The 22,529-nt window shown below is 37.5% G+C and overlaps 1 long non-coding RNA gene across 3 annotated transcripts in view; it reads left to right on the top strand.

Moving 5' to 3' along the window:
• LOC110261584 overlaps window positions 1-22,529 on the top strand; it is a 335,036-nt gene that overhangs the window by 45,475 nt on the left and 267,032 nt on the right. The window contains exon 3 of one of the 3 annotated variants that reach the window (XR_002345883.1): window positions 16,414-16,882. The exons of the other annotated variants lie outside the window; for them this stretch is intronic. This is a non-coding gene — a long non-coding RNA (uncharacterized LOC110261584). Of the gene's footprint in view, window positions 1-16,413; window positions 16,883-22,529 lie in introns of those variants that run through there. 3 annotated transcript variants of the gene reach the window in all.

The raw sequence follows: 22,529 nt of genomic DNA, 5'->3' as shown, positions 1-22,529 counted from the left end.
GCAAAGTACTAGCCAGCAAACAACCCATGCTGGGGCACTTGCCAAACTCAACAAATGCTATTTAGAAACAAAACGAGTTTCTAATGGAGACATCAGCCATTTGTTAAACAAACCATTAGTTTGGTGGCAGAAGCTGCACATGTGATGAATCTACTAATTTACAGATCATTATTGGACATTAGTTAATTGCCAGACAACTCCATGTCCTAGGAAGCACTGGGGAAGCCTCTATTACAAGAGAGATTGGATATCTAGGCCCTTAATAATTATGGAGCTTATATTTGAGAGTGAGTGAGTCCTAGATCTTAGTGTTCCATTGCTACTTCCAGAATTTTTCTGAGCTTTCGTTTTAAAATAAAAGTTACACATACATGCTGATATTTAAATGGAACAGAAAGAAAAAAATTAGGCTAAGTTTCTCTACCTAGTCATCTTCCAAATGCATTTTTAGGCAATTCTCCCAAAATATTATGACATATTCCAGCTATATATGGTCATATCTGTCTATATATACATTAGAAACATGTGCTATAGATAATATATATAGTGTTTATACTACATAATATATTCTGATTATACTATATATAATATTATATGCTGTAATACAGTATATATCTATAGTTAGTAGCTAAAATAAATACCTTGATACTATACAGATGAGAAGAGGAATATGCCTATAAATATACCATAACATAATTTTGTGAGTATATCTCTAAGGCATATTCCTAGTAGAGGAAATTCTGAGAAAGAGAATACAGGTATTAAAAATATGAAGCTGCCGTATTTATTTCCTGAATAAAAGGATAGGAAGTGCCTATTTCCCTTCACTTTTGCTAATCTTTTACACTTTAAAAATTTTTCATCTGTGTCAATCTGAAGGTTAAAAACATTATGCCTAATTTTTAAAATTTGCATTTCTTTAATTCTGAGTAAGGTTGAATATATTTTTTCTTATATACCAATGTCTTGTATTCGTGCATGTGTGTGAAGTAGAGGTTAACCTGTCCTTCAAAAGCTGTACCTTTTTAAAGAGTGTGGTTGGATTTTCCTTATGTAGCTCTCTAAATTGGACTTACTGTGATCCATTCTCTTCATCCATTGCCTTATAACTTCATAACAAAAGGACAAAGCCTTATGTACCTGACCATTCCTGTTATTTATCCCAAGTTTGGTAGATGGTTTTTCTTAAGTATGTGAATCTTGTGAAAAAATGTCAGGCCTTGGGATAGTAAAGCTAATGGACAAAGTTGCAAAATATAGGATATACTGGTTAACAATTGGATAGAAAAATTATGAAGGGAATTAAGCTTTAAGGATATTTGGAACTAGTTAAAACAGGCAATTTGCTAAAAACTCAATGCATATAAATAACCATATTGGTACAGTTTCTTATGCTGCATGACACTTTGACTTTCATTTGTGACATTTGTAGTAAAATAATAAATATTTTACATACTTGTTATTCATTTGAGATCTTTTATTTTGGTTACTTGTTATTCATTTTAGATCTTTTATTTTGGTTATTATTACTCTACCAATGTTATTATCTTTGTAGAGAGTTAGCTCAAGTGTAATTTTTTTTTTTAATATCCAGGCACCCCCCCTTTTCCCCTTCCCTTGGAACAAATATTTGATTTTATGAAAACTTCAAAAAAATAGAAATTATATACTAGAATTTCACTTAATTTGCTAGGAAAATGTTTTTCAATACAAAGTGATGCAATCCTTAAATTAGATAAACTTAATGTTTAGGATGATTTTTCAGATCAAATGTCACATAGGAATTAAGTATATTGTACATATCAGATATTAAAGTCTGCTTAAAGTTTTCACTGCTAGAAAAGCATTGTCTATATCATTTGAATGAATATGCGTATTTCAATTTTTATCTCCATCTTAAAAGTGAGAGATTGTTAGGCTCCATGACCAATTGTTGTAAAATCATGATTGCTTCCACTTTTGTTGGTAGTTTTAAAGTATAAATCTGTAGAATACTCATGAATATAAAGATGATTTATTTACATAAGGGGTATATGTAGTCCTTAAAGGGATATATTAGAGCATCAAAGGAAAAAGAGTAACATAATATTGAGTTCTTAGGTGTTGGAGGAAAGTAAGCCCGGGAATGAGGTGGTAATGTATCAGAATATATGAGGAAGGAAAAAAGAAATTGCATTGGGCCAAGAGAACAATCAGAGCAATTTCCATGTTTTTTTCTGGCAACAGTCTTTTTGAATGGAAAAAAATAGACTACATAGCTGTGGAAGTATAGCTTTTTTAGGTTGGAGGTGAAAGTTAGCAAACAAAACCAAAATGCCCAGTAGGCAGGCCATTCAAGTTTGACTTGTCTGTAGTAAATCTAATTTTTAACTTTATAGTCTTTCCTAAATTGTTAAACTCTCTCTTTGTTTCATGAGCTGGAAAAGCAAAGTGACTGTTTTTTAAAACTGGAAACAATTCATTTCTTGAATATGGCAAGTTTAACCAAAAAGTTGTGAGACTCCAAAAATGATGGAAATTAATGAGAGCATGGAGAATGAATTGGAACAATTCTAAAATGTGACTTGGAGTTTATTTATGCAGGTGTGATATAAGCCCATGAGATCATTATTTGATTTTAATTACATGTTGTCATTTAACAAATAGTTGTCATTTAACAAACTAAGAAAATTAATATCCTACAAAATAAGAAACTTTTTTTTTTTTTTTTTTGGCCTGAAAAAAAGAGATTTAGAAAAAGACGGCAAATGTCCTGGTTTTAATCTTTGTATATGTATTGTGAAGGAAGGCAGTCAATGTTTGTTTCTCTGGAGTAGAGTGAAACAAGTAACAGCATCAAACAATGGGGAGAGAAGGGATCACAAGTGAGGCAGAGTGGGGATACTTGGTATGGGAATTCAGAGGCTGGATGGAAGACAAGAGATGGTGGAAGGAAAAAAAGAAGCTGAAAGTTCCATTTCTAGTGATAGGTATTTTGGATAGTGGAATTAAACCTAGGCACTAGTAGCTTAAATTTAATACATGCAAAAAAACATTTTAACTCCAGAATGAAAATGAATTGCTTGCAGAAAATTGAGATAGAAATTCATCCTCTTCTCTCTAAAAGTAGTTGTAAAGTGAGATACACTTGAATGTGGCTTATAGCAATGGAAATGAAAGAAAACTAATGTGGTTTATTTTTATTTTTATTTTTATTTTCCTTTTCTTGAGCTGCTCCCACGGCATATGGAGGTTCCCAGGCTAGGGGTCTAGTCGGAGCTGTAGCCACCGGCCTATGCCAGAGCCACAGCAACATGGGATTTGAGCCTCATCTGCAACCCACACCACAGCCCACAGCAACACCAGATCCTAAACTCACTGAGCCAGGCCAGGGAACGAACCCAAAACCTCATGGTTCCTCATGGTCGGATTTGTTAACCACTGCGCCACGATGGGAACTCCAGAAAACTAATGGTATGGAAAAAAATGAAGACTTATTTTTTGGAATCCCATAATACCCCCAGAAAGTTACAACAAATAATTTCAACTAGTCTGATAGAGACCTAAAATTTGGACAAAACCTTTCTTAAGCCGTGGCAAATACTGCACAATAAGTTACAATATGCTAAAATGAATAAGGATAATTGAAATCACATTTCTCAGTTGAGAGTAATGCTGCATAATGAGGATACAAAGAAAAATACATAAAAAGAAAAAACCTTTTTCATGTTTGTTTACCTTCTAGTTTTAATGAGATGACTCACTTGCTTATTTGCTTTTAATTTTGTTTAATGAGATGTCTGTAAAGAGAAGGCCTTACTTCACCTAAGTAAATTTGGGACCTAAAAATGCTAGTGACATCATTTCTGAGTCTTAATTTAAGAAAATAAGATTTAGCACCTCTGTATGTAAAAGGAAAATAAATGAGTCAGGAAATCATTTGAAATTATTAAAAGAGGTACTTTTTTTTTTTTTAAGAGAAATGAGAGTTGTATCTACTGAGAAGAGAGACCAAGGAGAACTAAAATGTTCTGCATGAAACAGAGCTGGAAGAATTGGGCAGGGAGGATGAATGGCATTGCTTCTTAGGTCTCAGGAGGCAGAAAAAGGTGCACAGAATCATGTGAGGAAGAGGCGAAGAAGGTCAGTGGCAGCCAGGAAGGAAAGCTGGAGACTGGAGTGTCCTGATTATCTAATATTGTGTGCGAATCACCCCCAAATTGAGTCACGTAAAACAATCATTGTTTATGCTCACATATTCTGAGAGTTGCATTTGGTTGGGCAGTTGTCACTTTGGGTCTCATGTGGTTGTAGTCACATGCTAGCTGGAGCTGAGGTCACCTGGAAACTTGACTGGGTCGGAGGACCTGACAGTATAGTCAGTAAATTAGTGCTGTTGGCTGGAGACCTCAGTCCCCATGTGGGCCACTCCAAGGAGCTGCCTGAGTGTTTGTGTAGTGACATAGTAGCTGGCTTTCCCCTGAGTAAGCAGTTCTAGAAGCACAGTGGACCTATAATGTCTTTTATGACAACCTCAGAAGTAGCACATCGTCACTCATGCTACTAATCACTTGGTAGTGATGGGAGTGAGGAGAATACACTAGGGCATAGAGGCCAGAAAATATGGATCATTGAGAATTACCTTGGAGGTTGGTGACCTACAGAGATAGTCCATAATTGATACCATAGTTGATAGCCCATAGAATACCATCACCATGTTCCTGAGACTCCTTGCCCAGTTTTCAGTAAATCTAAACCACTCAATAATGGTTCATTAAATTGGATTTGCTTTTGAGGATGGCTTTAAGTGGCTTGAGATAAAAAGTGAGGCTGTGCACCATTTTGGGCACATCTCAGTTACGTATATCTATTCTGACATTTTTCCTTACATGTAGTGGTAAGGCTGAATTATAGAAACTCCTGTAAAAGTGGTGGGAATTCAAGACTTTTCTTTCTCATCCTCTTCTGTGTTAGATTGCTCTCAAGGTGTTGACTAAGATTAAAGTGAGAACATCTAATTAATTTCTTTTTTCCTGAGTAATGTACATCTAAAGGTGAAAAGATACCTTTCTTCTATAGTTGACATTTATATTGAAACCAGGAAACCAGGATGGGGAAATTTGTCTAGCCCCATTTTGCTCATATTGACATCCTCAGAGGACCTTTTCTTCCACACAAGAACACTTTGTCTTCCTTCTTTTTCCCCTGATACCTGGAGGAGGAGACGCAAGAGCCTTGAGGAATTAGAACAAGAACTTGGAAGAGTGAAGAGGGCCGTGTCTCACTCCACAGTGCTCTGCATGGGTGGAACTTCTTTCTCCAGTTGTTTATATTCTGTTTCATGGGAAGATGACTAGTTCTGGAGAATGAGTTACTCATCAAAAATCAAGTAAAGACAAAAGTAGAGGAAACAAGCTTGGCCCACTATGAAAAGGGCTGAAGATCAGCCATCACTATTTCAGGTTTAGTCAAGCAGTGTATTGGCTTTTGTAAATGTACTTTGTGGCACAAGACTCCATGAATATTCTCTCATAAAACTTAACTGTGAATTGATGAAATGTTCAATAGCATTTCCCTTTGGAACCCATTTAAAAAGAGCTATTATTGTGAGGAGAATATTCTAAACACATAGACTATTATCCATTTGATTTTCTGCTGTGGAGAATTACTGCAAAGGTACCAGAGCAGTTTGATCATCACAGGGAGACTTATTTTCAGCTTTGTCAAGCTGTGTATTGAGTTGCTTTGCCTTCATTTAAACATTAAGTTGTGAAATTAATTTACAATACATCTAGGGAAAAGACTCCTTGGTGTAAAGCAAAAAGCTACAAAAATGTGATAAATTTCGTTCCCTCAAAGACTTCAAATTAAATTTAAATTCAATTCAATTAACATTTATTGAATGTCTGCAGGGAGCATGGCACTATATAGGTACTAGAATTCGAAATATGCAGAGATTCAACAGGGTTTTCAAGTTAATTTCATGAGTTTAGGTAGCGAAAACTCAAACTTTTAGATTTCACTCTTAAGAATATATTTCATTTGATAATCTCCCCAGATACTCTTCAATATGATTGAACTCCCTGGGAATGGGGTGAGGAGGGCCTTAAGTATGGAATCAAGGAATTTTTCATACTGCTTCAATAAATGGTTTAAATACTAGAAAAAATAGTTAAAAACAAAATCAAGCAAATGGTAGTGTTGCATTCAGAAAGAAACAAAGATGATTGCTGCTGTACACAGAAGTTAATATTTCAGATTCATAACATGTTTACCCTTTACATGCAATTCTAAAAAAAAAATAATTGAATAAAGGGTATTTCTTCTTGTATCACAAGACCCAGGAATGCTTTAGGAGGAGAGTGAAATAAGTCTTAGAACTGTTAAAACTGACCAAAAGACATGCCAAAATTTAGCAATATATGTCCACCCAAATACCTCCAGAGCCTCCTTACCTGAAAATATTTTATACATCTGCAGGTCCCTTTTCTGCAAAAATCAAAGACAGGCTTAAATAGAAAGTGGACGCAATGAGTTCCTTTCTTAGAATCTAAAACCACACCTTGTCTGTGGTTGATGATAGCGGTTGTCCATAGCAGGTCCCCAGACAGTGAGCACTGTTTCTTTGTCTTTGTTCCATTCTCAGTTTGTCCTGTTTATCCTGTGGGATTGTTTTATTTAAAAATCTTCATATATCATCTTTATTTAAAAAATTTTTCTGGAGTACAATTTCTTTACAATGTTGTGTTAGTTTCAGGTGGACAGCAAAGTGATTCAGTTATACATATACATATATTCATTCTTTTTCAGATTTTTTTTCCATATAGGATATTACAGAATATTGAGTAGAATTTCCTGTGCTATACAGCAGGTCCTTGATTTTTACCTTTTTTATATATAGTAATGTATATATGTTAATCCCAAACTACTAATTTTTCCTTCCCCACCCATGTTTCTCCTTTGGTAGATGATAAGTTTGTTTTCAAAGTCTGTAAATCTATTTCTGTTTTGTAAATAAGTCCATCATTTTAATCAGATTCCACATATACTTGATATCATATATTTGTCCTTTTCTAACTTTACTTTGTATGATAATCTCTAGGTCCATTCATGTTGCTGCAAATGGCATTATTTCATTCTTTTTATGGCCAAGTAATATTGCATTGTATATATGTATCCACATCTTCATCCATTCCTCTGTGGATGGACATTTATGTTGCTTCCATGTCTTGGCTAATGTAAATTGTGCTACAATGAACATTGAGGTGCATGTGTCTTCTCAAATTAAGGTTTTCTCTAGATACATACCTAGGAGTGGGATTGCTAGATCATAAGATAACTACTATTTTTATTTTTTGAGGAACCTCCCTACTGTTTTCCAGAGTGGTTGTACCAATTTATATTCTCACCAACAGTGTAGGCAGGTTCCCTTTTCTCCACACCCTCTCCAGCATTTGCTATTTGTGGACTTTTTCATTATGGCTATTCTGATGATATGACGTGATCCCTCACTGTAGTTTTGATTTGCATTTCTTTAATAGTGATGTTAATCATCTCTTAGAAGGTTTTAAATTAATTTTAGCTGACTGTATTTTTGAGTCTGTATCTGGACTATACTTTGTTTCATTTTTCTGTTTGTCTATCCTTGTATCATCTTACACTATCTTAATTACTGTGACTTCATACTAATCCTTGCTATCTGAAAGTCTTCTAACTTAATTTTTCTCCAAAGTTATTTTGAATATTCTTAGGCCTTTTTATGTCCCTACAGGTTTTAGAATCAACTTAACAATCTCATTGACAACAAAGCCTTGATGGGATTTTAGTTGGAACTAAACATTTAATCTATAGAAAAATTTGAGGAGATCTTAAACTATACAATATTGAGTTTTCCAATCCATACACATGGTACATTTTACCAATATTTAAGTAGTTTTAATATCTTTCATAAATACTTTCTAAGTAGAAGTCCTGCATAATTTAGATTTATTCCTAGTACTTTAGGTTTTTTCATGTTACTTTCCTAAAGGGTATAATTAAAAAAACTTATTTTCCAATTGTTACTCAGAAATAGAAGTAAAAAAAAATTTATATATTGTTCTATCTAGAGATATTCCTAAAGTTCCTTGTTAACTTTAATATTTTGCATCTAGATGTTTTTTGATTTTCTATTACAAAACAGTGTTACCTGCCAGTGATGGCAATAATGTTTTTCCCTTCTGATCTTGATACCTTTTTATCTCTTTTCCTTGCAATACTACACTAGCTAGGATCTCTAGTTCAAAACTGAATAGGTGAGGTGGTTGTAAACATCTGTCTCATTACTGATTTCAAGGATAATTATCTTAATATTTTACCATAAAGTATGATGTTTACTGTAATTTTAGTAGATAAAGGGATAATTTTTAGGATATTTATTTCAAGGACAGCATAATCATTCCTTTCTGTAGTTAGTCAAACCATTTCAGTTTTTTTTTCTTTAGCCTACTTTTCTTCAATTTAATAGTGGATTTCATGGATCCTATACTAACAACAGTTCTGTAAAATGCCTCTCAATACAATTTTCCATGTGATCAAATTTGTCAGTGATTCAGCTCCATTTTTTTTTTTCCCTGGAGACTTTTTCATTCCTGCTGGATACTTCTGGTCCTATCATTTGCCATCATTCTGGGAATTCTAATTGCCTTCTGGTTTCCAGATGTTGTGTCTGGTTCCTGGTTTCTGTGGAGGAACAACTTTAGCAGTTGCCTGTGGGCACCTCGAGCTCACTACACAGCTGGCACCAGGGCAGGTCTATGGGAACCTTGTTGGAGAAAGCTGAGGCTTGCTTGAGCTGAGGGCTTTAGGACAGAAAGAGTGGAGGGGAGAAATAGGAAGAAACTGAAGAAAAATTGAAGCTGCCATGCATCAATTCATGATACTTATGAGACTGTTTTAATTAATACAAAATTTGGTCAATACCATATTTGAGTGTATTTTCCATATCATTTTTTTTTTAAATGGCAGATGCATATTTTAAAAAAGAAATTTAAATAAAACATTTCTGGAGTTTCTGGAAATCATTATGATTTATTAAACTTTGAAGTGGATTACTAAAGATCCTAATGACCTAATTAATGAATATTCATTCAATATATATTTAGTCTTGTGTATGCCAGACATCAGTGAACAAAATGAACATAAATCTCTGCCTTCATGGAGCAAGACTGACAATAAATACATTAATTCTATAGAATGATGGAAGGTGATAAGAGATACAGGTTATGTGTGATGAGAATTCCCAGGCAGGATGCAAATGGCAAGTGCAATCTTAAATAAAGTGGTCAGGGTAGACTTCACTGAGAAGATGATATTTGAACAAAGATTTAAGGTGGTGAGAGACTTAGATATGGACCTATCTGGGAGAGGAGGGGAAGCAGGCAGGGGAAGCATGTCTGGCATGTTGAACAGAGGGAGCAAGTGTACCTTAAGCTGAGTGGGCACAGTCATCCAAGATCTAGGACCATCTCCACAGATGCTCAAGTCCATTATATAAAATAGTGTAGTCCAGTCGACCCTCTGTATCTGTGGGTTCTACATCCTAGAGATTAGATTAGAGAGGTGTTGGGGCCATACCGGACATTGTAGGTATGTGGGCTTTCACTCTGAGTGAAAACAGGTGCCATTGGTAGATTTGGAGTAGAGATGTAACATGGTCTGGCTTGTATTTTAAGGGGATAACTTTTGGGTGCTATTAAGAGACTTGATGGGGAGTTCCTGACATGGCTCAGCATTTAATGAACCTGACTACTACACATGAGGACATGGGTTTGATCCTTGAGCTTGCTTAGTGGGTTAAGGATCCAGAGTTGCTAAGAGCCGTGTAGATGCAGCTCAGATCTCGCATGGCTGTGGCATAGGCCAGCAGCTGCAGCTCCGTTTCAACCCCTAGCCTGGGAACCTCCATATGCCATGAGTGCAGCCCTAAAAAAAGAGAGAGAAAGAATTTATGGGCCAAGGGCACGGAGATAGGTAGGCCAGGTAAGAAACTACTGAAGTAATTCTAGTTGGTGGTTCCAATCAATACGGCAGCAGTGCAGGTGTTGAGAAGTGGTGGTAACATGCCCCCAAACTTGATGGCTTAAAATAATTTATTATAATTTTGTGGATTGGCTGGTTGGTTTGTCTGATAGTTTCTTCTGGATTCAGCCATGTGATTGTATTCACTAGAAGACTGGCTGGGTCAAAAATCCAAGACAGTCTACTTTACATGCCAGGGATTGTTGGTTTTCCTCTACTCAGCCTTTCATCCTCCAGTACTAGACCACACTCTTATGTGGGGGCTTCAGGGAAGTGTTCCAGGAGGGAATATGGTGCTGCAAGTCACCCACTTTAAACCAAATATCATTTCTGCCACATTCTGTTTTTCAAAGCAAGTCGCAAGGGCAGTCGGGATATAACTGGTGGAAAGACAGATGCATTTCCTAACGGGAAGAGCAACAAAGTCACATAGCAAAGGGACCTACCTAGCAGGATAGAATTTGTAACATATTTTCAATCCACCAAAATGTGTTTAGTATTTTAGAGAGTACAGGTTGGATACGTGATGTGAGAGAGACAGGATGGATGACTCTGAGATTTTTGGTTTCAACAACAGGGAAAAGGAGTTGCCAGAGCACCAAGACTGGGAAAACTGGGTAGATGAGAAAAGCAGGGTCCAGGGTGGAACCCTAACGGTAAGCTCTGTGCATCAGTACTCAACTTTCAGCTTAGTATTAAGTCAGTCTGTCTGGGGCAGGATCTCCTGTCCTAGGCCAGGACTAGCCTTTGAGATCGGAGGCCTAAGCAAGCGGAGCATGATGACAGGTGGGTCCAGCTGGTTCAGTAGAAGGAGGGAAGAGAAGGCCTCTGCCAAAAAGTGAATCTAGATATAGACATGGCTTCCTGGGTGTGGACAGGGAGAAGCAAATCATGCCACAGGCAGATTCCAAGATGAAGGTTTGCAAGACCATCTATAGGTACAGGGCTGCAGAAATGGACAGAAAAGGCTTGAGGAAGCAGTGAAGGAATCTCTTAAATAACTATAGTTCCATCGTGGATCTAAGGTCTTTAACAAAAAAAGACATAAACAAAAGCATGGTAGGTTGAAAAAAAAAAAATCTCACTGCCAAGCCAAGGTCTATAGAAAAATTTCTTCTGAATTTTATAAATGTGGACTAGGACCCATATTTAAAATTAACTTTCTTTTCCTCCTTCCTTTCTTTTCCTCCTTCCTTTCTTTTCCTCCTTCCTTTCTTTTCCTCCTTCCTTTCTTTTCCTCCTTCCTTTCTTTTCCTCCTTCCTTTCTTTTCCTCCTTCCTTTCTTTTCCTCCTTCCTTTCTTTTCCTCCTTCCTTTCTTTTCCTCCTTCCTTTCTTTTCCTCCTTCCTTTCTTTTCCTCCTTCCTTTCTTTCCTTCCTTCCTTTCTTTTCCTCTGTCCTTTCCTTCCTTCCTTTTTTCTTTCCTTCCTTCCTTCCTTTTTGAGAGAAATCTCAGAGGAACATCTGATTCTGCTCTAGGCATAGAGAAATCATCAATTGCAGTCAAGAAGAGAATCTTTGGGAGGAGTATACTCCATGTGATGCGCATCTTTTTTTTTTTTGCAAACTGTGTATGTGAAGGGGGGCACATAGGCCTGGGTGTATTTGTGAGTATGTTTATATATTCAGTACTGGCAACAGCTATGGTTAATCTTTCTTTAGTTCAAGAACTGAAATGGTGGAGAGAGAGAAATGGGTTGATCTTCAGGTTGGTGCACATTTTTGGCTACATTTTACAGCACTCTAAGCTGTGAAAGATGGAATATACTCTCCTCTAGGTAGTTTGACAGTCCAGTCAAGAGTAGAGGGGATGAATTCTATGACCTTTTAAAGTCACTTTTCATCCCAAGATTTTATATTCCAATTAGGTCTGATAGACTATTTAAATAAATGATGGTTTTTCTATTAGGAAAGAAATTGACTGGAATTCATTCTATTTGAGCTGCAAAAATTTGAAAATAGGTCAGCTCTTAATTATCCAGGGTAATAGGGAACATCTTGGATGGATTATCCTAAACCACAGGTAATTAACAAAATGTGCAAATTAGGCACTGATTCATAGCCTTCATTAAAATTTACATTTAAACTACTACTTAAGCAGCATACATTTGTAGATGAGCAAATCAACATAGTGAACATAATTTTAAGACACAGACCTTTTTAAAAAAGGTAGAGTTGAAAGTATTGCTGACATATCAGACAAACTGAAATATTTTGTGATCTAAAATTCAAAACATTTTATCTAGAGCTCCAGAGGATGCTTGGTAGGTTTTATGGTCTCATATTTATAAAAGCAAGGGGAGGGATCAATAGACGTTTTCCACCCCCTGGAAATTCTGCCTGGTGGCCCAATGCTTTGGAACCCTGTTCTGTGTGTTGGTGATCTGGCCTGAGAGGCCATCTCTTTGTTCCCACAACAATTCTAGAGAAGAGTTATTAGCAGCACAAAGGCTAGGGCAAGTGAGGAAGTGAGACAGAGAAACTAGAGACAATAACAATGGGACAACCCTTAACTGGTCATGAATACCAAAATTTTAGTGCTGGTGTTATGCAATCCAAGCTCAAATGGCTCGCCACACAATAGGCCAGTAAATCAAGATTGAGTTGTTGGGGTGAGAAATAATGACTTTATTCAGAAATCTAGCAGACTGAGAAGATGGGGAACTAGTGTCCCAAAGAATATCTTCCCTGGGTTAGGATTCAGGCTTCTTTTGTACTAAAAGGGGGAGGGGATATGGTTGGTTGCTGAAAACTTCTTGCAGCCAGAATTCTTTGTTCTTCCAGCTGTTCACAAGATCTGGTCATAATGTTCCTATAAACTGCTGACAAGACAAATGCTGTGCTGTGTTCCACAACTTTTTAGCTCTACACAAATGGAAAAGTGTTACACCTTTAAAGGTCAGAACCTTGAGAATGTGCTATTATGTATATATATCAGGCTATAGGCAACATTCTTAATTTATAGCAAAAGCAATAGAATACAAAGATGAAGGTAAAAGAAACAGATTCAATATGGGAGTCAGATTTGTTCTTCCCTGTTACACCAGTCCTGTATTATCCCTAATTTTTCAAAGAACCACCTGATCTAGAAAGATCTATTATTCTGCCAAATTATGGTTAAGTCTATTAAATTGGTTTTTGTTCTAAAATTATTTGAACTGATCTAGGATATTAGTGGTTTTGCCTATACTGATGATGTTTCAATAACTGGGCTCTTTGCTAATGTTATCTCCTCCCTTACTTCTTACAACAGCCCAGTGCAGTGAGAATTACTCTCATTTTAGAGCTGATAAGCAGAGACATTCATGATAGCACATGGTGGAGCTGGTGTTTAAGGCCAGGCCTTACTGACTCACTGATGTTGAAGCCCATGCTCTTTCTATTAGGCCTGTGGCTTTCAAAGTGTGCCTCCCTTTTCACAGATGCCAAGCCCACATTTTCCCCTGTCAAAGTGTGTGCCTACTTGGAACTGGTTGAAAATTTAGTCTTAGGCCTAATCCTAGACATACTGAATCAGACTCTGTGGTTGGGGCCTAGCAATCTGTGTTTCATGAATCATCTTCATAGGAAATTTCAATGCATGCTCAAATTTGAGAAGCACTGTACTATACCATGTGTCCTTATTATACCTTCATTATTTTTAACTAGAGAAGTGGAAGCAATCACAACTGTTACAGGAAGAGGGAAGTCAGTGGTCTAATTGAATTGACCTTAACTGGACTTGGTTTCCAATTTCTTTCACTGTCAGTTTTCTTACTTGAAGCAGCAGAGAGAAACTTCCAAATCAAAATCATTCAAGAGGAATCTTGTATAAATCAGTGGTCTCCGAAGTGAACTATATGCAACCCAGGGGGGTAGGCAAGACCATTTATTGGGCAGTAGGAAGAAAAGTTGAAGACTTTTATTTATATTAATTTTTCCCTAAAAATAAGAAAAAAACCAACCACTAATATTCAGTATGGGTTTATAAATTCATAAATTCATATATGAAGGCACATACAATAGTTACTGTTAGAGGGCCTCCCTTGTATCATGACTCACACACTCTTGCCCACCTATGCACTCCAGCTGTTGTATGGCAACCAGCTATGCACAGATACAACCTGTCAACCTCATGCATCAGCCACGTTTCCGTCACCTGTAGTTCCAGACCTTTTCTACTTCTGTGCACCCATTCTCATGGATGCACAAACTGGGAAGTATAAGAGAACTGACTCTTAGTGTGAGCCAGGAGCCAGTGTATAGATGCTTGTCTTTCCCATGTCCCAGATGGACAATTCTGAAATGCATTCTTGTTTGTTTGTTTTTTTGCTTTATTTTTAGGGCTGCACCTGTGGCATATGGAAGTCTGGCTAGGGGTCTAATTGGAACTGCAGCTGCCAACCACAGCCAAGTCGAATCTGAGCCGAGTCTGCGATCTACACCACAGTTCATGGCAATGCCAACGCCTTAACCCACTGTGTGAGGCTGGGGATCAAACCTGCATCCTCATGGATACTAGGTGGTCATGTTACCATTAAACCACAATGAAAACTTTCTGAAGTGTACTCTAGGTGGCTCCTTACCAGGCCCCCACATAGCTGACCTCATTGATGCTTAATAGTAATGGCCCAATTGTGCACCTTTGATCTGGCTTTTGACCCCTCCCCATTTTCCTTTTTCCAGCACTCACTCTTTTTCCCTTTGGTGGGATCACTTCTGAAGACAAACTTCCTGTACAGATGCCATTGCCAAAGACTGTTTTGGGGAAGAATCCAGGCTAAATAGGGCACATGCTAAAACATCTTAATGAAAGGAAATAAGACAAACCTGTTGGAGATTACTGGTTTAAAGCATTAATTATCATTTTTTTTTTAATTTTGAAGAAATGAGCCTAACAGATACTCTAATGCTTGTATATGTATTATGTCTCTATCAATACGTGTTGCTTTCATTGACATATTATTTACAAGTCCACCTAACCTTTCCACACTCCAGGAAGCATATTAGATGCCAGTCAGTAAGGGTATGTACTTATTATGTGATATTCTTAAATTTACCCCAGTTTATACAGCCAATCATGTGTAGGCTTTAGTACTTTATCATTAATAGCAAATATCTTTTAACACTTCAAGAATTGATTATAGTGCATAGATGTGTTATAATCCTCTGACTGGAGGCAGTCAGACCTAGGTTTAGAACTTACAATTTCATACTAAAATTTATTTTTCATCTTTAAAAAATTTCTTTTTTTTTTTTTTGGTCTTGTTGCTATTTCTTGGGCCGCTCCCGCGGCATATGGAGGTTTCCAGGCTAGGGGTCGAATCAGAGCTGTAGCCGCCAGCCTACGCCAGAGCCACAGAAACACGGGATCCGAGCCGCGTCTGCAACCTGCACCACAGCTCACGGCAACGCCGGATCATTAACCCACTGAGCAAGGGTAGGGACCGAACCCGCAACCTCTTGGTTCCTAGTCGGAGTCGTTAACCACTGCGCCACGACGGGAACTCCATAAACAATTTCTTAACTCATTCATTTATAAGCTATTGTGCCTTTGTGCTGGAGGATAAGGTAAGAATTTTTTACTATTTTATTTCTTGCTCAAAAAGAATTCAGGGATGTTATGACAAGGACACCTTAGCTCTACAGTATTTTCCCACACAACTCATAAGCTTTAGATTAATGAGAAGAAAAATGCAAGATAACCCAAATGAGGGACATTCTACAAAATACCTATCTGGTACTCTTCAAAAGAGTTAAGGATCCTAAAGAACCAGAAAAGACAGGGAACTTGTCTAAATGCACTGTGGTATTCTAGATTGGATCTTAGAACAGGCAAAGACCATTAGCCGGAAGACTGGTGAAATAGGAACAAAATCTGTAGTTAATGGCATTCTGACAATATTTCTTAATTTTCACAAATATACCTTGGTTTTGTAAGATTATATTAGGGGAATGTAGATGAGGGGTAATGGGGATACTCTGTACTATCCTTATAACTTTTCTGTAAATCTAAAATTGTTTAAAATAAAGTTTAAAATAAACAACTTGAGTAAAGTTAATTCTGGCTCCTGTGGGCAGGAACTTGCCTGTAGGGCACAGAGAGGGAATCCTTAAGGAAATATGGTCTGTGTAAGTTGATGTGTATGTATAGAGAAGTGATACTACACAGGCAAATGAAAGTACTCACCTAGGATTTTGTTTACACTCTAAAGAACCTCTTTGTACTGTGAAGACCCAGAGCCTCCTTTTTACTCCCACCCCCCATTTAGATACATTGTGGTACAGAATTATCAAATTACCTCAAGATGCCACTTGGCATTGCCTATAAATCTAGCTCTGTTTCTCCAGGGGATAAAATGGTGGGTTCATCATCTTTTTAATTATTTTTCTATTAGCAACTCACAGCAAATACTTCTGCTGTTGCCCTTGGGATGCCAACCCCTTAAGAGATGAAGCCCCAACTCTAAAGATGGAAGACCTATTTTTGAACCAGGCATTTAATGAGTAAGAATTCAGCAAAGCTGCAGAATCTGCCCTTGAGAACCCCTGACAACTAAATATGCTGTGGTTTCAACGGATAATCATGCTGTCAGTTAAGCATTTCGCATTTTAAAAACAGCTGAATGTATTTTTTTCCTCTATGAATTTCTGTAAAAGAGTTTGATGCAGAAACTTTAAAAAAAGTTGGCTTGCCATGTGCCAGGAGGCATCAACAATCACCAAGCTGTTGTACAGTAACTACCTGTCCTGCCTGAATTGAAGGGTGTATGTGTCTCATGTGAAGCAGGACATCTATCGTGAACTCTGACAGCTGTATTTTTTGACTCATTTCCATATTAAACTCTAATATATGCTTAAAAATCTTTTTTGGGGTCATTCATAATAATCACAAAAAGCATGAATCATGAAATTAGGTATAATTGGAGATTAACCTTGGTTCCAATGAAATGTGTTTTCCATTTTTACCCTTCTTTTAGAAACCTGCTGTGATAAATGCCAAGCCAATCTTTGCCAGCTCACAGCAGTAAGAGCAGAGGTTCGGGTTAGTGTCACATGACTAGACATGTGTAAACAGATCCATCAAAATCTGCCCATCTTTAAGTAGGTGACAAGACTAGGTGCTAGGTGATCTTTTTCCCCACTTTCTCCATCACCAAATGGAAATGAAAGTTTGAATGGAACTCGATTGTGGACAAATTTTTAAAAATGGAGTTATGGAGAAGAAAAATCTTTTAGTCAGAATTCAGATTTATTTCAGACTCAAAACTGAACTAGGAAAAACTATAAAATCTTGCCTATTGTAACTTGTATTTTTTAATATTTAGTGAACCATTGGAATCCACAAATTGAAATTTGTTCTTTTGACTAATGAAACTCAAGCATGGAGCTGCTGTGCTGCATATATAATGAGAATGGCAACCCAGAATTGCACAACACAGCCGGATACTCTGAGGCCTGTGTGTCTTATATTTTATCTTTGTGCTGAAGGGCAGACAGGAGTCCTGGGTGCAGTGGTGTGCAAGTGAGACTCCTTGTTCACAACCCAGTAACCATGTCTCAGATGAGTTGTTACCTGTGTAGCCCCACTCAAGTAATTGTAAAAGTATATATAAAAAGAATCACAATTTCAGGCTCCAGTGACGAAGAAGTTTAAAAGTTAAGACTTAAATATAAGACAGGACACCACCAAACTCCTAGAAGAAAACATAGGCAAAACATTCTCTGACATCAACATCATGAATATTTTCTCAGGTCAGTCTCCCAAAACAATAGAAATAAGAGCAAAAATAAACCAATGGGACCTCATCAAACTGAAAAGCTTTGGCACAGCAAAGGAAACCAAAAAGAAAACAAAAAGACAACTTACAGAATGGGAGAAAATAGTGTCAAATGATGCAACGGACAAGGGCTTAATCTCTAGAATACACAAACAACTTATACAACTCAACAGCAAAAAAGCCAATCAATCAATGGAAAAATGGGCAAAAGACCTGAATAGACTGTTCTCCAAGGAAGATATACAGATGGCCAGCAAACACATGAGAAAATGCTCAACATCGCTGATTATAAGAGAAATGCAAATCAAAACAATCATGAGATACCACCTCACACCAGTCAGAATGGCCATCATTCATAAGTCCACAAATAACAAGTGCTGGAGGGGTTGTGGAGAAAAGAGAACCCTCCTGCACTGTTGGTGGGAATGTAAACTGGTACAGCCACTATGGAGAACAGTTTGGAGATACCTTAGAAATCTATACACAGAACTTCCATATGACCCCGCAATCCCACTCTTGGGCATATATCTGGACAAAACTCTACTTAAGAGACACATGCACCCGCATGTTCATTGCAGCAATATTCACAATAGCCAGGACATGGAAAAAACCCAAATGTCCATCGACAGATGATTGGATTAGGAAGAAGTGGTATATATACACAATGAAATACTACTTAGCCATAAAAAAGAATGACATCATGCCATTTGCAGCAACATGGATGGAACTAGAGACTCTCATACTGAGTGAAATGAGCCAGAAAGACAAAGACCACATGATATCACTTATAACTGGAATCTAATATCCAGCACAAATGAACATCTCCACAGGAAAGAAAATCATGGACTTGGAGAAGAGACTTGTGGCTGCCTGATGGGAGTGGGAGGGACGGGAGCTTGGGCTTATCAGATACAACTTAGAATAGATTTACAAGGAGATCCTTCTGAGTAGCATTGAGAACTATGTCTAGATACTCATGTTGCAACAGAACAAAGGGTGGGGAAAAAATGTATTATATGTGCAAGGATAACTTGATCCCCTTGCTGTACAGTCAGAAAATAAAATAAAAAAATAAATATATAACTGTTCCTATTAAAAATAAATAAATAAAAAAATAAAAGTTAAAGGAAAGCAACTATAAAAAGGAGTTTGGCAGGTTGTGAAGATCTCAGGTTTCATCCCTGACAAACGTCAAGAACTAGCTCTTCAGAGCACAGAATGGTGGCACAGAATTTCCTTTCTTATCTAAGAAGACCATCATTCAGCATATATTGAACACTCATTATGTTTTGAGCAGGTTCTAGGTAAGAAGGATCAAGGGAAAGAATGACCAGAGGGGCCAGAGGTGGCATCAATCATTAAAGGCCTTCAGGCTTTTTTAGGAAGGCCAAAGTAACCTAGAGGAGACAATTTAGGTTTAATAACTGTGCTATTATAAAAGGCCAACAAGAAAGGAAAAAGAAAAAACAAAACAAAACAAAAAAAAAAAACAAAGCAAAGCAAAACAAACCACTTAATCAGGAGTTAGGAGAGGTGAATTCCAGTTCTACACCTTAAAATGATCCCTATTCAGAACCCTCCTGCACTGTTGGTAGGAATGTAAGATGGTACAACAACTATGGAAAACAGTATGGAGGTACCTTAGAAATCTATGCATAGAACTACCATATGACCCAGCAATCCAGACAAAACTTTCCTTGGGCGTATATCTGGACAAAACTTTGCTTGAAAAAGACACATGTACCCGCATGTTCAATGCAGCACTGTTTGAAATAGCCAAGACATGGAAACAACCCAAATGTCCATCAACAGATGATTGGATTAGGAAGATGTGGTGTATATACACACAATGGAATACTACTCAGCCATCAAAAAGAACAAAATAATGCCATTTGCAGCAACATGGGTGGAACTAGAGACTCTCATCCTGAGTGAAGTAAGTCAGAAAGAGAAAGACAAATAACATATGCTATCACTTATATCTGGAACCTAATATATGGCACAAATGAACCTTTCCACAGAAAAGAAAATCATGGACTTGGAGAATAGACTTGTGGTTGCCAAGGGGGGGAAAGAGGGAAGGGGAGGTAGTGGGATGGATTGGGAGCTTGGGGTTAATAGATGCAGACTATTGCCTTTGGAATAAATTAGGAGTGAGATCCTACAGTGTAGCACTAGGAACCATGTCTAGCCACTTAGAATGAATCATGATAATGTGAGAAAAAAGAATGTATACATGGGAGTTCCCGTCATGGCGCAGTGGTTAACGAATCTGACTAGGAACCATGAGGTTGCGGGTTCGGTCCCTGCCCTTGCTCAGTGGGTTAATGATCCGGTGTTGCCGTGAGCTGTGGTGTACGTTGCAGACGCGGCTCGGATCCCGCGTTGCTGTGGCTCTGGTGTAGGCCGGTGGCTATGGCTCCGATTGGACCCCTAGCCTGGGAACCTCCATATGCCGCGGGAGTGGCCCAAGAAATAGTAAAAGAGAGACAAAAAAAAAAAAAGAATGTATACATGTATGTGTAACTGGGTCACCATGCTGTATAGCAGAAAAAAAAATAATGTATTGGGGAAATAAAAAAAGATCCCTATTCAATACCTTCAAGAGGCTAAAGAGCTCCAGCAACATGGACCCCTGCTTAAACCCAAGACCCTCATACATGAAGTGACTGTAATTTATTGACTAGACTAGGATACCTCTCAGAGTGTAAGGGGGCTTTGTGAATAAATTCTAGAACAACTAGAACAATTGGGACTGTCCTGGTAGACCAGGTGGCAAAGTCATTCTAACTCCTATACTTCTAGGCATCTGGCTGATCTTTCTACAGATGTACTCCCCAATGAAAATTTTTTGTCCTTGTAGCACATGTGGGCGTCTCTTGAGGATATATAGGTATATGCATTTCTTGTTTATTTGCAAGGAAATAAAGTATCCTATGTTACTTGAGAATTCTGGAATTTATGTCCTTATTTTGGTATCTCAATACATTAATGGGAAAATTTAGACTGGAAAGAAGAAAACCTATATACCCAAAGAAGAAGCTTTTGATCCAAGCAAAGTCTTCTGGTTACTTTCAAATGCCCCTGCCTAGGCAGCATCAGAACAGCTCACTTTAAATTACCACTGATGTACATTCTAATAAAACGAGTTCACGGAACTTGCTTTTTAGCTTTTAAGTTGATGACAGGACACTCATGTGTAAATACCTATGTGCTTTGCACAGGGGTTATGCTATATGTGCAGCATGCATATGGCTTATGCATGAGCAATGAGAATACGAAACTTGGTCTTTAAAAGATAAGTAACATGGAGGACCATACACTAAGTGTTGGTTAGAGAACCCAAGAAACGTAGTAACTGGAAAAAAAGGGAGGTCACTTGAACTTTACCTGGTCAAAGAAGGTAGATAGGATTTACACAGGGTGGGTTTTGTGTGTGTGTATGTGTGTAGGGGGGGTGTTGGGATTGGGGGAGGGCAACCAGATTGTCTATTTTTCAGATAATACATGAGGACATGAAAAATTCTGTTCTCTAATTTTGGCTTGCCAAATTGTATAAAATTTGAATCCTATTTTACTTTGTACTACCTCAAACTGAAAGTTCAGTCTACAAGACATATGTTACTAAAACTCCATGCAGTGCATGTATGTGTTTCTTATTTTTGAAGGAAGAGCGCTCTAAGACAGTAAGAAATGCCTTTGTCTAAATGGTGCTCAGGCATAGCATAGTGGCCTTGATGATGTACTTTATATGGAGGTAGATTTGTAGAGAAGCATCTTGTGTGAATGTGTTGTGTAGTAAATCCACAGCCAACCATAGATTTATGGGCATCGTTATCCTGTTGTACAAATAGCACCTCCATTGAATTTAATGAGCTGAAATAGGTGAATAGTTCATTGTAATCTGTTGGTGTCTGGGACTCCTGTAGTCCCTGGAATTGTAGAACATATGTCCTTCTCTTGTTTTAAAAACCAAAGGTGCCTTTCTGATAAACAAACCTCTCTTGAGGGTAATGACGTAGGAAGTCATTTTAAAGATGTTTCCTTCGGTACATAAATTGAATGCTACCCTGAGGCAGCTACTTGTTGCAAAGCTGAGAGGTGATTTGTCAAATCCAAGATTCATGGCAGATTTACCTTAATTGATTCTTGTTCCTTTGCATGAGTTTAATACCTTGAATGCCTTAGATTCTCTCACCCACATTTACTTTACCATCAGAAACAAACATTGGCTAAAAACCTCACTCCTATAGTTCTTTGCATGATAGCTTTGAACTGATTCTACTCTTTGTTCAAAATTACATAAAATGTTTATGAAAGACATGTCAAAAACCTAACCAGAAGTTACCATATTTTTAAACCACTAATAAATTCAGGTCAAGAAATATGGAGAATAGAACTTTCATGGTCTATATTAAAAGCTTTGAAATTCCATAGGACTTTATTTATAAATGAGAAGTATATTGGTGAAGTAAAATAATTCGTATATCTCTACAGTGATGCTCCTGGCATTTTGAGTGGCAGTGTCTATGTGTGTGTGCACAAACACATGTCTGTCTAGCTTATTGCAGGACTTTTCGAATCACTGGTCTCCACACCCAAGATGCTAGGAGCATACTTGTTACTGCAATGGCTGAAACATCCCAACACAATTCGCTAAACAACTCTTAAGGTATAATTCATTGGAGATGGTAAAAAGTAAATACTACCTAGATTGAATTAATTTCCTACTG

Source organism: Sus scrofa, chromosome 7 (genome assembly GCF_000003025.6).
Source record: "Sus scrofa isolate TJ Tabasco breed Duroc chromosome 7, Sscrofa11.1, whole genome shotgun sequence".
Lineage (NCBI taxonomy): Eukaryota > Metazoa > Chordata > Mammalia > Artiodactyla > Suidae > Sus > Sus scrofa.
This window is presented reverse-complemented; position numbering and strand designations above follow the sequence as displayed.